Below are 11,279 nucleotides of genomic sequence, written 5' to 3' on the forward strand. Positions count from 1 at the left end.
CTTAAGCTATGGCTTCTTCTGATCCACTGAGGCAATTATTATGTGTCCATCTCTCATCCGGCTTTCAAAATTACGTTGCTACTATCTCCTCTCCTGTTCTCCCTGTCCTTATGAGATTATGCTTTTTAAAAAAAGTCTTTGCAGTCAGGCATGGTGGCTCACGCCTGTAATCCCAGCACTTTGGGAGGCCAAGATGGGCAGATCACCAGAGGCTGGGAGTTCGAGATCAGCCTGACTAACATGGTGAAATCCCATCTCTACTAAATATACAAAGTTAGCTGGGCACGGTGGTATGTGCCTGTAATCCCAGCTACTCGGGAGGCTGAGGCAGGAGAATCACTTGAACCCGGAAGGTAGAGGTTGCAGTGAGCTGGGATTGTGCCACTGCACTCAAGCCAAAAGAAAAAAAGTTTTTGCTATAATTTTAGTTGAGTTTGGGAAGAAAGCTAACTTAGATAAGTATATTAAATTCATCATCTTCAGTTTTTAGGTGTAAATACATATAAGATTTCCATACATCCGAGATCCCTAATGAGATATTTAATCATTGGTTTTCTGAAATAATCTTCAGGGGTTTTAAAAATTGTTATTGCTGTGATTGTTATAAAGAACATGAGAATCCTCAACGAATGTGAAATGCAAATTAGAGATCCTGAACCAAAGTTCCAAAACAGTGTTTGGAACTTCGTGAGAATATTGGCTCTTCTTTGTGGTGTCCAGAACAGATTGTCAGCCTCTTGATTAGAGAGTATAGGTCACATTAGGATTGTAGCCAGCAGTAAGCTTGATTGTATGTCTAACCAAGCTAAAATATGAAACAGTTGTTCACTGGGACACAGTTGGGAATTGGGAAAGCTTGTTAGGATTTTACACACAGAGAGCTAGGTAAGAGGCATGAGTTACTGAGCTACTATAAGAAAATACTAACTTGATGAGCCACTGAAGTTAACTCATTCTCTCTCTCTGTCTCTCTTTTTCTTTTTTTTTAGATGGAGTCTTGTTCTATCATCCAGGATGGAGTACAGTGACACCATCTTGGCTCACTGCAACCTCTGCCTCCCAGGTTCGAGTGGTTTTCCTGCCTCAGCCTCCCCAGTAGCTGGGATTACAGGCGCCTGCCACCATGCCCAGCTGATTTTTGTATTTTTAGTAGAGACGGGGTTTCACCATGTTGACCAGACTGGTCTCAAACTCCTGACCTGCGGTGATCCATTCACCTCAGCCTCCTAAAGTGCTGGGATTACAAGCATCAGCCACCATGCCTGGCCAACTCATTCTCTTGAGAAAATAAAACAAAACTACGGAACTATTCACTGAAGAGAAGTACTTAATTTACATCTGGGTTCACTCTATGCATGTGTTCCTTGATCTTTTCACTCATTTCTTAGACTCTGACAGCTGCTTCGGGAGTCATCAGCCTGTAATGCCAGTCCAGATATTTCTCTGTGGACCTCATGGAGTCCGTTCAACCAGTATTTGATGAAGACCTGCTATGTGCTAGGCATCGTTCTAGGTAAAGTAATTTTTTTAAAAGTGCCTGCTTTCATAGAGCTTTTATTCAAATGGGTGGTGAAATAATATAGCAGACCCACATAGATGTAGTAAATGTGAAAGATCAAGAAGGAATTTAAGAAGAGTAGGGGACAGAGAGTGACAGAGAGCCACTGTTTTGGATAGGGTGTTCAGGGAAATCCTCTCTTATTAAGGTGACTTTGAATCACTGGAGAAAGGGTATTCCAGGAAGACGAACACAAAGTATAAAGTGAGACTTGAGGCAGGCACACAGCCAACATATTTAAGAAACAGCAAAGAGGCCGGGTGCAGTGGCTCACGCCTGTAATCTCAGCACCTTGGGAGGTCCAGGTGGGTGGATCACTTGAGGTCAAAAGCTTGAAACCAGCCCGGTCAACATGGTGAAACCCTCATCTCTACTAAAAATGCAAAAATTAGCCAGGAGTGGTAGTGCACACCTATAATCCCAGCTACTTGGGAGGCTGAGGCATGAGAATCGCTTGAACCCGGGAGGCAGAGGTTGCAGTGAGCTGAGATCGCTCTACTGCACTGCATCCTGGGCGACAAAGTGGGACTCTGTCTCAAAAAAAAGCAAACAAACAAAAAACAGCAAAAAGGTCAGAGTGGAGGGGAGAATAGGAGATGAGATCAAGAAGGCAAGTGGGTAAATCAGGTACAGTTTGCAAGGCAATAGAAAGAGCTTCTGATTGTATTCAAAGAGATTTTGGAAGCCACTGGAAGGTTTTGAGCAGGGGATGGCATGATATGGCTGACCTTTTAAAACCTCTGGCTATTCAGAAGAGACCATGGGGAGCAGGCCAAGGACACAGCAGGGAGAGCAGGCAGATGCTATTGCAATAGTCCAGGTAAAGATGGCAGGGGCTGGAGGCAGGGAAGTAGGACAGAGATGGGAAGAGATGAGGAATCGGATCCAGAATATATATAAAGGTAGAGCTGATGGATCGTATGTGGGGTTTGAAAGAAAAAGAGGCATCAAGATGATGCTAAGGTAATTGGCCTGAACAACTGGAAGCTGGATCTGCCATTTAGTGAAATAGGACAAATACGAGAGAATCCAGTTTGCTCTGGGCAAGGTCATGAGTTTAGTTTGGATATATTAAGTTTAAGACGCCTACCAGACATCCAGGGGAAGATGGCAAATAGGCAATTGGATAAAAGAATCTGGCATTCCAGGGCTGGGCATGGTGGCTCACACTTGTAATCCCAGTTTAGGAGGCCAAGGTGGGAAGATTACTTGAAGTCAGGAGTTTGAGACCAGCCTGGCTAACATGGTGAAACCCTATCTCTACTAAAAATATGCAACTTAGCCAGGAGTGGTGGTGCATGGCTGTAATCCCAGTTACTCAGGAGGCTGAGGTACAAGACTTGCTTGAACCTGGGAGCAGAGGTTGCAGTGAGCCAAGATGGCACCACTGCACTCCAGCCTTCCAGCCTGGGGGACAGAGCAAGACTCTGCCTCAAAAAAAAAAAAAAAAAAGAATCTGGCATTCCAGGAATACATACAAGATGGACATATAAAAGCCTCCCTCTTTGGGAGAGCCACAGACATGGAACTCCAACCTGTGAGAAGTGCAGAGGCAGGACCCCAGCCCCAGGGGACCTGGAAGGCAGAAGGTTGTTCTCGAGCCTTAGAGTTTAATGTCATTTATTCCATTGGGCTTTTGACTTGTCTGGGATCTTTCACTCCCTTCTTCTTTCCTGTTTCTCCCTTTTGCAGTGTGAATGTCTATCCCTTGCCTGTCCCACCACTGTGTTTTGAAAGCACATGACTTGTTTGGGTTCACAGGTCACAGCTGGAGAGGAATTCACCCCAGGATGAGTCTTACCCATATCTGATTTAAGTGATATTTAGAAGAGACTTTGGACTTTAGATTTTTAAGGGAATACTGGAGTAAGACTTTGGGGGCTGTTGGAATGAGATGAATGTGTTTTGCATGAGAGAACATGAATTTTGAGGGGTCAGAGGCAGAATGCTATAAACTGAATATTTGTGTTCCCCCAAAAGTCATATGTTGAAACCTGTTCCTTTCATGATTGTATCTGAAGGTGGGTCCTTTGAAAGGTGATGACATCATGAGGGTGGGGCCTTCATGAATGAGATTAGTGCCCATAAAAAAGACCCCAGAGAGCTCCATTACCCTTCCCTCATGTGAGGACTACCATCTGTGAACCAGGAAGCAGAACCTCACCAGACATGGAACCTGCCAGAAACATGATCTTTGACTTCTCAGCCTCAGGAGAGCTGTCAGAAATAAGTTTCTATTGTTCATAAGCTACCTAGTTTACAGCACTCGTTAGTAGCCTGAATGGATTAAGGCAGGCTCCTTAAAAAGCCTGCATTTAAAAAGCCACATCCTCATTTAATGTTATGTAAATCTCAAAAGAAACTAAATAACAACCCAGAGCAAATTGAAGCAATGAAATAAAACAGTCTTTAAACTAACTCCTTTCCCACACAAATACACACTCCCACACACACCCCACAGGATCCTAGTTCCCCACCCAATTTTCATTAAGAGATTCTTTCCCAACCGAGACAATCATGAACTACGCAGGCCACCAAACCACTCCCCTTCTCCTCTAATGCCTCCTTTCACTGGCATTAGAAACAGTCAAAAAAAAGTACCATTTCAGGCAATACAATGAAAGCAGCTGGGAGAGAGGGGGCCAGACTCAACATTGTTTCTGGCAGGAAGAGAAGTTCCAGAGAATCTGATAATCAGAGGCTTTCATTTTCTTGCTCAAACCTGAGATGACTTTATCTAAAACTAATAACTTGGCAAGAGTACTTCTACAAACTGCCCCGCCTCCACCTCCATTAAGTATGGAAAGAGTTCAAAGAGTAAAGACATACATAATATTTGCTGTAAGAAAAGTAGATCTTTAACACGAAAAAGATGCCTGAATTCATGAGAAGGGTGAAGCCGCCTCTGCTGGATCTAGATTTGGTTGGCGATGCGTCTGCAAGCCACCCAGACCCGCAGCCAGACCCTGTGGCCACCGCACAATCAAAGGGACTTTTATATTAGACACTGAAAGGCTTCGCTGTGGGCAGCCTGAGTAAGGGAGCAAAGAGAGGCCAGCAGAGCTGCTTCCTCACACCAGAGGACGGAAGGCAGGACCCCTGTTTCTCTTCCTGGAAAAGTCCTACGGATTGCACAGTTCCCTCACTATAAAGTAAACAACAGGCATTAGAACTCTGCCACCCAAATAAATACAGGGCTCATTTGTGTGTCTAATGGTTAACACGAGGTGCAAATGCCACAGGTCACATATGTTAATTCAGAAAGAAAACAAATGCAATCGCGCCATTAATAATTGACTTGGGCTTTTAACTCCCACGATGGGATGAATACTTCAACTTTCTTCAGAAGAACAGTAATAAAGAAGAGTGGCCCCAAATTGGGCTCCCAGTGGCTTTTTAATCAGAGAAGATTGCCAGGGCCATAGATTTAACATTGGCAATTAAACTTCATGGGTCAAATAAATGCACTGGCCTGGTGTATTTCCCGAAAACCCTGTCTTCGATAGTGCCGTAAATTGGAATTGCATTGCACAAAAGAAGCTGATTCTAACTCCTGCAAAGAAAGTTCACAAAAGTTCACATTTAACTTGGCAGGCCAAGGCAGGGCACTTTGGCAACTGCAGAGATTCTGATTTCAATTCCCTAAGTCTGCCCTCAGGATTTCGTTCTCCAGAGGATGGATTGGCAGCAGGAAGGTCCCTCTGTGATTGATTTATTAGTTCCAATGCTTTATTTACAATTTTACAGGATATTGTAGAAGGGCAGCAAAACCAGTTCCATGGAAGTGAATCAAGTCTCATGCGGTTTGATGTTTTCTTCTGACCTTGTAAACCTCTCCCCTAACCCCATTACTTTTTTGGAGTTTGTGTGAGCAAACCTAGGAAAGCTGGTTTGGAGTATGTAACTGGGTGAGAAATATTTTTTGTTTAATTTTGTTTTAAAGCTCACATCACCTTTGTTCTCCAGGCCTCAAAACATGTAGAAAAGACTGCCCTTAAAAAAGGGAGGTGGGGGTGGGGTTCGGGGACAACTTAAGGGAGTGGCACTGAATAGAGGTATCATAAGCACTTGAGTCTACAAGCACAGGGTCTGGTCATGTTTTCCAGCACCTGAGGGGACTTTCTAATCATCAGATCCACAACCATTATTGGCTCCCATTTCCAACAAAGTTAAATCTAAGAGTTTTCACTACTGGATTCTTATGTAGCTTTCCAGTCATATGTCCCATTACATCTTCTTCCCCCCATTTTGTCAACATCACCCACCTATACACACAGTCAGCCACAGCCCTCCCCACCTCTGCTCCCTGAATTCCTGCCTACCAACAGATACTCTCCTAACACACACGAGCACCCACACACATGCACACGTGCACACACACGCGCACATATGCACACCCATGCATACATACATGCGCACACGCATACACACACGTGCACGTACACACACACATTCACTTGGAGCATATACTGAGAACCTTCAATGTGCCAGACACAGACCTATCTTCCCAACAAACCTATCAGTTGAGATTAACTTCTTAATTGCCCCACATTTTACAAGTGAAGAAAGAGTCTCAGAGAGATTCGGTCACTTGCCTAAAGTCACACAGCTGGTAAGGATTATAGAGACAAGGCTAGAAACCAGTTTTCATGACTCCTGAATAGAACTGTTATTTTAATGACAAAAACCACAATTACTTTTACATCAACCTAATACTATCCTCTATACCCTCCCCCACCAACTCCTTCAAACCTGCCTGTTCAAACATGATGTTTTATATTTTCTATTAACGCATCACACTAAGATGGCTTTCCAGGTGCCTGCCATTGAAATTCACTTTTCTGTCTCCTACATTCCCTTTTTATTTTGATTTAACCTCTTAACAAAATCAACTTTGTGTCAGAGTTAATATGTATCTGTCTCCCTAAGGATACTGAGTACAGGCTATGGCTAATGTGGTTATGAGTCCCCAACAATACTTAGCATCATGTGTTGCATATAATAAACGTTTTAAAACATTTGTTGACTCAGAAAAGCACTCCTGAACCTTTTCAATAATGTGAGCATGCCAACAGAGAATGGGAAAATGGAAAACCTTACTTGGCATTGGTTTTTGTTGTTGTTGGGTTTAAGACTTTATTTTTTAGAGCAGTTTTAGGTTCACAGCAAAATTGAGCGGAAGGTACAGAGATTTCCCATATAACCCCAGTTCCCACACATGCAGGTAAGCCTCTCCCATATGAACATACCCTACCAGAGAGGTATACTTGTTACAATCGACAGATATACTCACACGTCATAATCACCTAAAGTCCATAGTTTACATGAGGGTTCACTCTTGGTGTAGCACACTCTATGAGTTTGGGTTAATGATAATGACATGTATCCCCCATTATGGTATTATACAGAATCACACTGTGTTTTGTTTTAGATCATTCCCCTTACTCTTGAGTGAAAGCCAGCACAATGAATGCTCAGTACCCTGACCAATTCTATTTAATCTGGAATAAACCAGAAGGGTCTGGGAGAAATTCCAGGTGCCCTGCATTTCTATGTGAAGATTGAGGGCCGATTCCATGGAGTCTCAGTTTTTACAGCTGGTCCCTCCTCTCCAACTCTTCCTTTGTATCTGGTTGGTTTTGTGACCCAGAATATCCACAAATACACTTCATGAGGTCAATTTTTCTGTCAATAACTAAGGCCTGGCCTAGGGACAATTTCCCACCCAACTAACTTTATTCAACCAAACTTACCGTAGTGACAGAAAAACAACCCTAAAAACAGCACACTGGAGAAAAAACAGCAAACATAATAAATATACACACAAATAAAACATGTCTTGCAAAGGGTAGAAAGCAAAATAGAGGAAGACAGGCAGAGATCTTATGTCAAAAGTCTGTGTAGTGTAAGGTAAGTAGTATAGATTTTTGGACCTAGACTAAGTTTGAATCCAAGCTGTACCACTTTTAACACATGACCTTGGATGAGGTATTAAATTTATCTATGCCTCAGTTCCCTCCTGGAAAAAACAGAAAAATAATAGGTCTACTTTAATAGACTTTTTGTGAGGTTAGATATGCTGTTACATGCTAAGTGTTTAGAAGCATGCCTGGCACATAGTAAGCTTTCAAGGACACTATTATGGTTATGACCAAAATTCTTAAGAGTCATGTTTATGGAATCCTGGGAAAAGCACAGATCTTTGAGTTAGCAGACCGAGATAAATTCCAGCTCTGCCATTAAATAAGCTGTGTGATCTTGAGCCAGTTCTACCATCTCTCTGAGCTTTAGTTTCCTCATCTGCACTTGGACTCAGACTGTCATGAATCTCTCAAGTCCTTTCCTGTTTCTGGAGATGGGAAAGGCCCTTTGATATGGTTTGGCTCTGTGTCCCCACCAAATCTCATCCTGAATTGTAATCCCCACGTGTCGAGGGAGGGTCCTGGTCGGAGACAATTGGATCCCGGGGTCAGTTTCCTCCAGGCTGTTCTCATGATATTGAGGGAGCTCTCACGAGATCTGATGGTTTTTAAAGTGGCAGTTTTTCCTGCGCTTCCACTTCACTCCCTCCTGCCGCCCTGTGAGGAAGGTTCCTGCCTCTGTTTCACCTTCCACCATGATTGTAAGTTTCCTGAGGCCTCCCCAGCCATGCAGAACTGTGAGTGGATGAAACCTCTTTCCTTTATAAATTACCCAGGCTCAGAGGGTATCTTCAAAGCAACATGAAAATAGACGAATACACCCTTTTTTTGTCAGTTTCCCTTCTCTCCCTCGAATTCTCCCGTGGACTCTAGGTTATTCTGAAGTGGTATCAGTTGTCCACCCAAGATATGGTGCAGGTCCCAGGTATAGTATCATCACGCCTTAGTCAGTTCTCACTGGATGCGTCCGTCCATCAGAAGCAGATTCACCAGCCATTGTCAGAACTGAGTCTACCCAGTCAGAAAGCTTCGTTCCATCCCTTCCTTATCCACTATTTTAATCGGGGATACTAGCATTAAGTACCCCTCACCAGTGGCTCTGGCGTCTCTTTGCTGACTTTAGCCTAAACATATGGCTACAAACAGCAGTCTCCCACTGCCAGAAGCAGCATTCTTAGCCATCATGGTCTCAAACCCTGCAGTAGCTCCTTGAGTGCCCAGCATACTCTGGCTTCTGGTTTGAGGAGCTCCTTCCAGAACTTGGCAAACCGTGAACCTTTTCAAGCTCAAATTGTCAGCTCTAAATATCTTCCTCAATTGTCCTGAATGATTCCTCTCTCAGTGTATTAGTCCGTTTTCATGCTGCTGATAAAGACATACCCAAGACTGGGTAATTTATAAAGAAAAAGAGGTTTCATGGACTCACAGTTCCACATAGCTAGGGAGGCCCCACAGTCATGGCGGAAGGTGAAAGGCAAGTCTTACATGGCTCCTGGCAAAGAGAGAATGAGAGCCAAGCGAAAGGGGTTTCCCCTTGTAAAACCACCTGCTCTGCTGAGACTTATTCACTATTATGAGAACAGTATGAGGGAAACTGCCCCTATGATTTAATTACCTTCCATCGGGTCCCTCCCACAACATGGGAGAATTATGGGAGCTACAATTCAAGATGAGCTTTGGGTGGGGCACAGCCAAACCATATCACTCAGGGAGCCCCATATATTATTTTAGAATCCCATCATTACACTATTATGCACAAATAAATTTAATGTCTCAACACATTAATCATCAAAAAAGAATGGCTGAGAGGAGAAAAGAGATCTCCTCTGGCATGAAAACTTGCCAAATAAAAAGGTAAAGGACCATGTTCTTCCCTCATTTGGATCTTAATTTGGAGTTTAGGCATGTCAGTGCTTAAAAAGAAAGTCATACCACTACTGATAGCATAGCCAGGATTCAGCCCTGGGGTCTGAGCTCCAGTGTCCATGCTCTTATTCATGTTCTACATTTTGGAGTGAAAATTTTATATCACAAAATTATTAATTCTTCAATAATTCGTATACATATAAATGTAGTTTTGAATCAAATTTCAAAATAATTTTTCTCAAAATTGTATATGACAATCTTAACATACATATGGAAGAAGAGATATGGCAGAAAAAACAAGAAATATGAAAAAAAGGAATAATAAAGCGAACTTGCCTTATCGATACTATAGCACATACTATAGATCCACTATTATCCTTATCAGGATATCCATCCTATTATTCCCATCAGATAATAGCACATACTGTAGATTTCATTATAGATTATATTAAAATACTATTATACCTCCATCTTAAACAAAATGCATAACTAAATTCCAAATTGACTAGACTTAAATATAAAAAACAAAATAATAGAAATATTACAAGATAGAATACTACACATAATCCTAAAATTGACAAATACTTTCAAAACTGAGATCAAGAGCCAGAAGCTTGAAAATAAAAGATAAACATATTTATTTTGTGGGAAAAAACATTTGTGGGAAAAAAACATTGTCATACACAAAATTAGTAAAAAAAAATTATTATTTAGTTGAAAAATAGGAAAGAATTGTAGATTAGTAAAAAAGTGAAAAATAACAGATTTGAAATGAATTTACAACACCTATAATATAAAAAGAGCATTTACTAATTGGGAAGAAAAAGCTCAGAAAAGTATGCAAAAGACAAATAGCAAAATTATTTAAATTAATTATGATCAGGGAAATGCAAATTTATGCAACAATGAGGTATCACTTTACTCTCATTATATGCCAAAAGGTTTTTATATTGAAAATACCAAGTGACTACTGGATTCGGCAAAGAGGGTACTTTCTCATATAGTGCTGACAGAAATGTACATTGTCACGGCCTTTTTGGAAAGCAATCTAACAATGTCTATTACAATTTAATAAATATCATATACCCTACTACCCTTCAATTCCACCCCTGGGAATCTATCCCATAAACATAAAACCACTAGTAGGAAGAACATGTTTACAAGGATTTTATTGTAGCCTTGTTTGTAGCGGCAAGCTTGAAACAATATTCATCCAGAAGGAGAATGGTCCAATAAATTATGCATATTCACACAAATGGAGACTTTTACAGCCTTTAAAAGAATGAATTAGAGCTGTATCAGTTGGCTTAGAAGGCGTTCCACGAGGCATAACTGAATGTAAAACAGGTCCAGGCAGGGTGGCTCACACCTGTAATCCCAGCACTTTGGGAGGCCAAGGCAGGAGGATCACGAGGTCAGGAGTTCGAGACCAACCTGACCGACATGGTGAAACCTGTCTCTGTTAAAAATGCTTAAAAATTAGCCAGGCGTGGTGATGCGTGCCTGTAATCCCAGCTACTCAGGAGGCTGGCACAGGAGAATCGCTTGAACCCAGGGGGCAGAGGTTGCACTGAGCAGAAATCATGCCACCACACTCCAGCCTGGGCAACAGAGCAAGACTGCATCTCAAAACAAATAAATAAATAAATCACAAATATGTATAACATGAACCAATTCTTGTAGAATAATGACAAGTCTGCATTTGTGTGATTGCAGGTGAATGCAGGAAAATTGGGAAGAAAACATCCTGGGCTGCAACATGGTTACTTGGTGGAGGCTGAGACCTATGGACAATGAAGGAGAAGAGAGGAGGAGGAACTCAGGAGAGGAGAATCAAGTACAAAATGACAAGGAAGATAAAAGACTGGAGGATATACGCTCACATTTTTGAAATATTATATGTGTGTGCATATATAAAGAAACTAATTTTTTAT

General features: G+C 41.9%; 1 long non-coding RNA gene across 2 annotated transcripts; it reads left to right on the forward strand.

The window, feature by feature from the left end:
• The first annotated feature begins 736 nt into the window (after positions 1 to 736).
• LOC139362439 (uncharacterized) lies at positions 737 to 11,127 on the forward strand. 2 transcript variants are annotated; one of them, XR_011621374.1, is made up of 4 exons: positions 737 to 885; positions 990 to 1,063; positions 1,389 to 1,513; positions 11,062 to 11,127. It is a non-coding gene; the product is annotated as an uncharacterized lncRNA (long non-coding RNA). The 2 variants fall into 2 exon arrangements; XR_011621373.1 differs by lacking the exon at positions 11,062 to 11,127 and adding an exon at positions 3,320 to 3,408.
• The last annotated feature ends 152 nt before the right edge of the window (positions 11,128 to 11,279 follow it).

This window comes from Macaca nemestrina, chromosome 3 (genome assembly GCF_043159975.1).
Source record: "Macaca nemestrina isolate mMacNem1 chromosome 3, mMacNem.hap1, whole genome shotgun sequence".
NCBI lineage: Eukaryota > Metazoa > Chordata > Mammalia > Primates > Cercopithecidae > Macaca > Macaca nemestrina.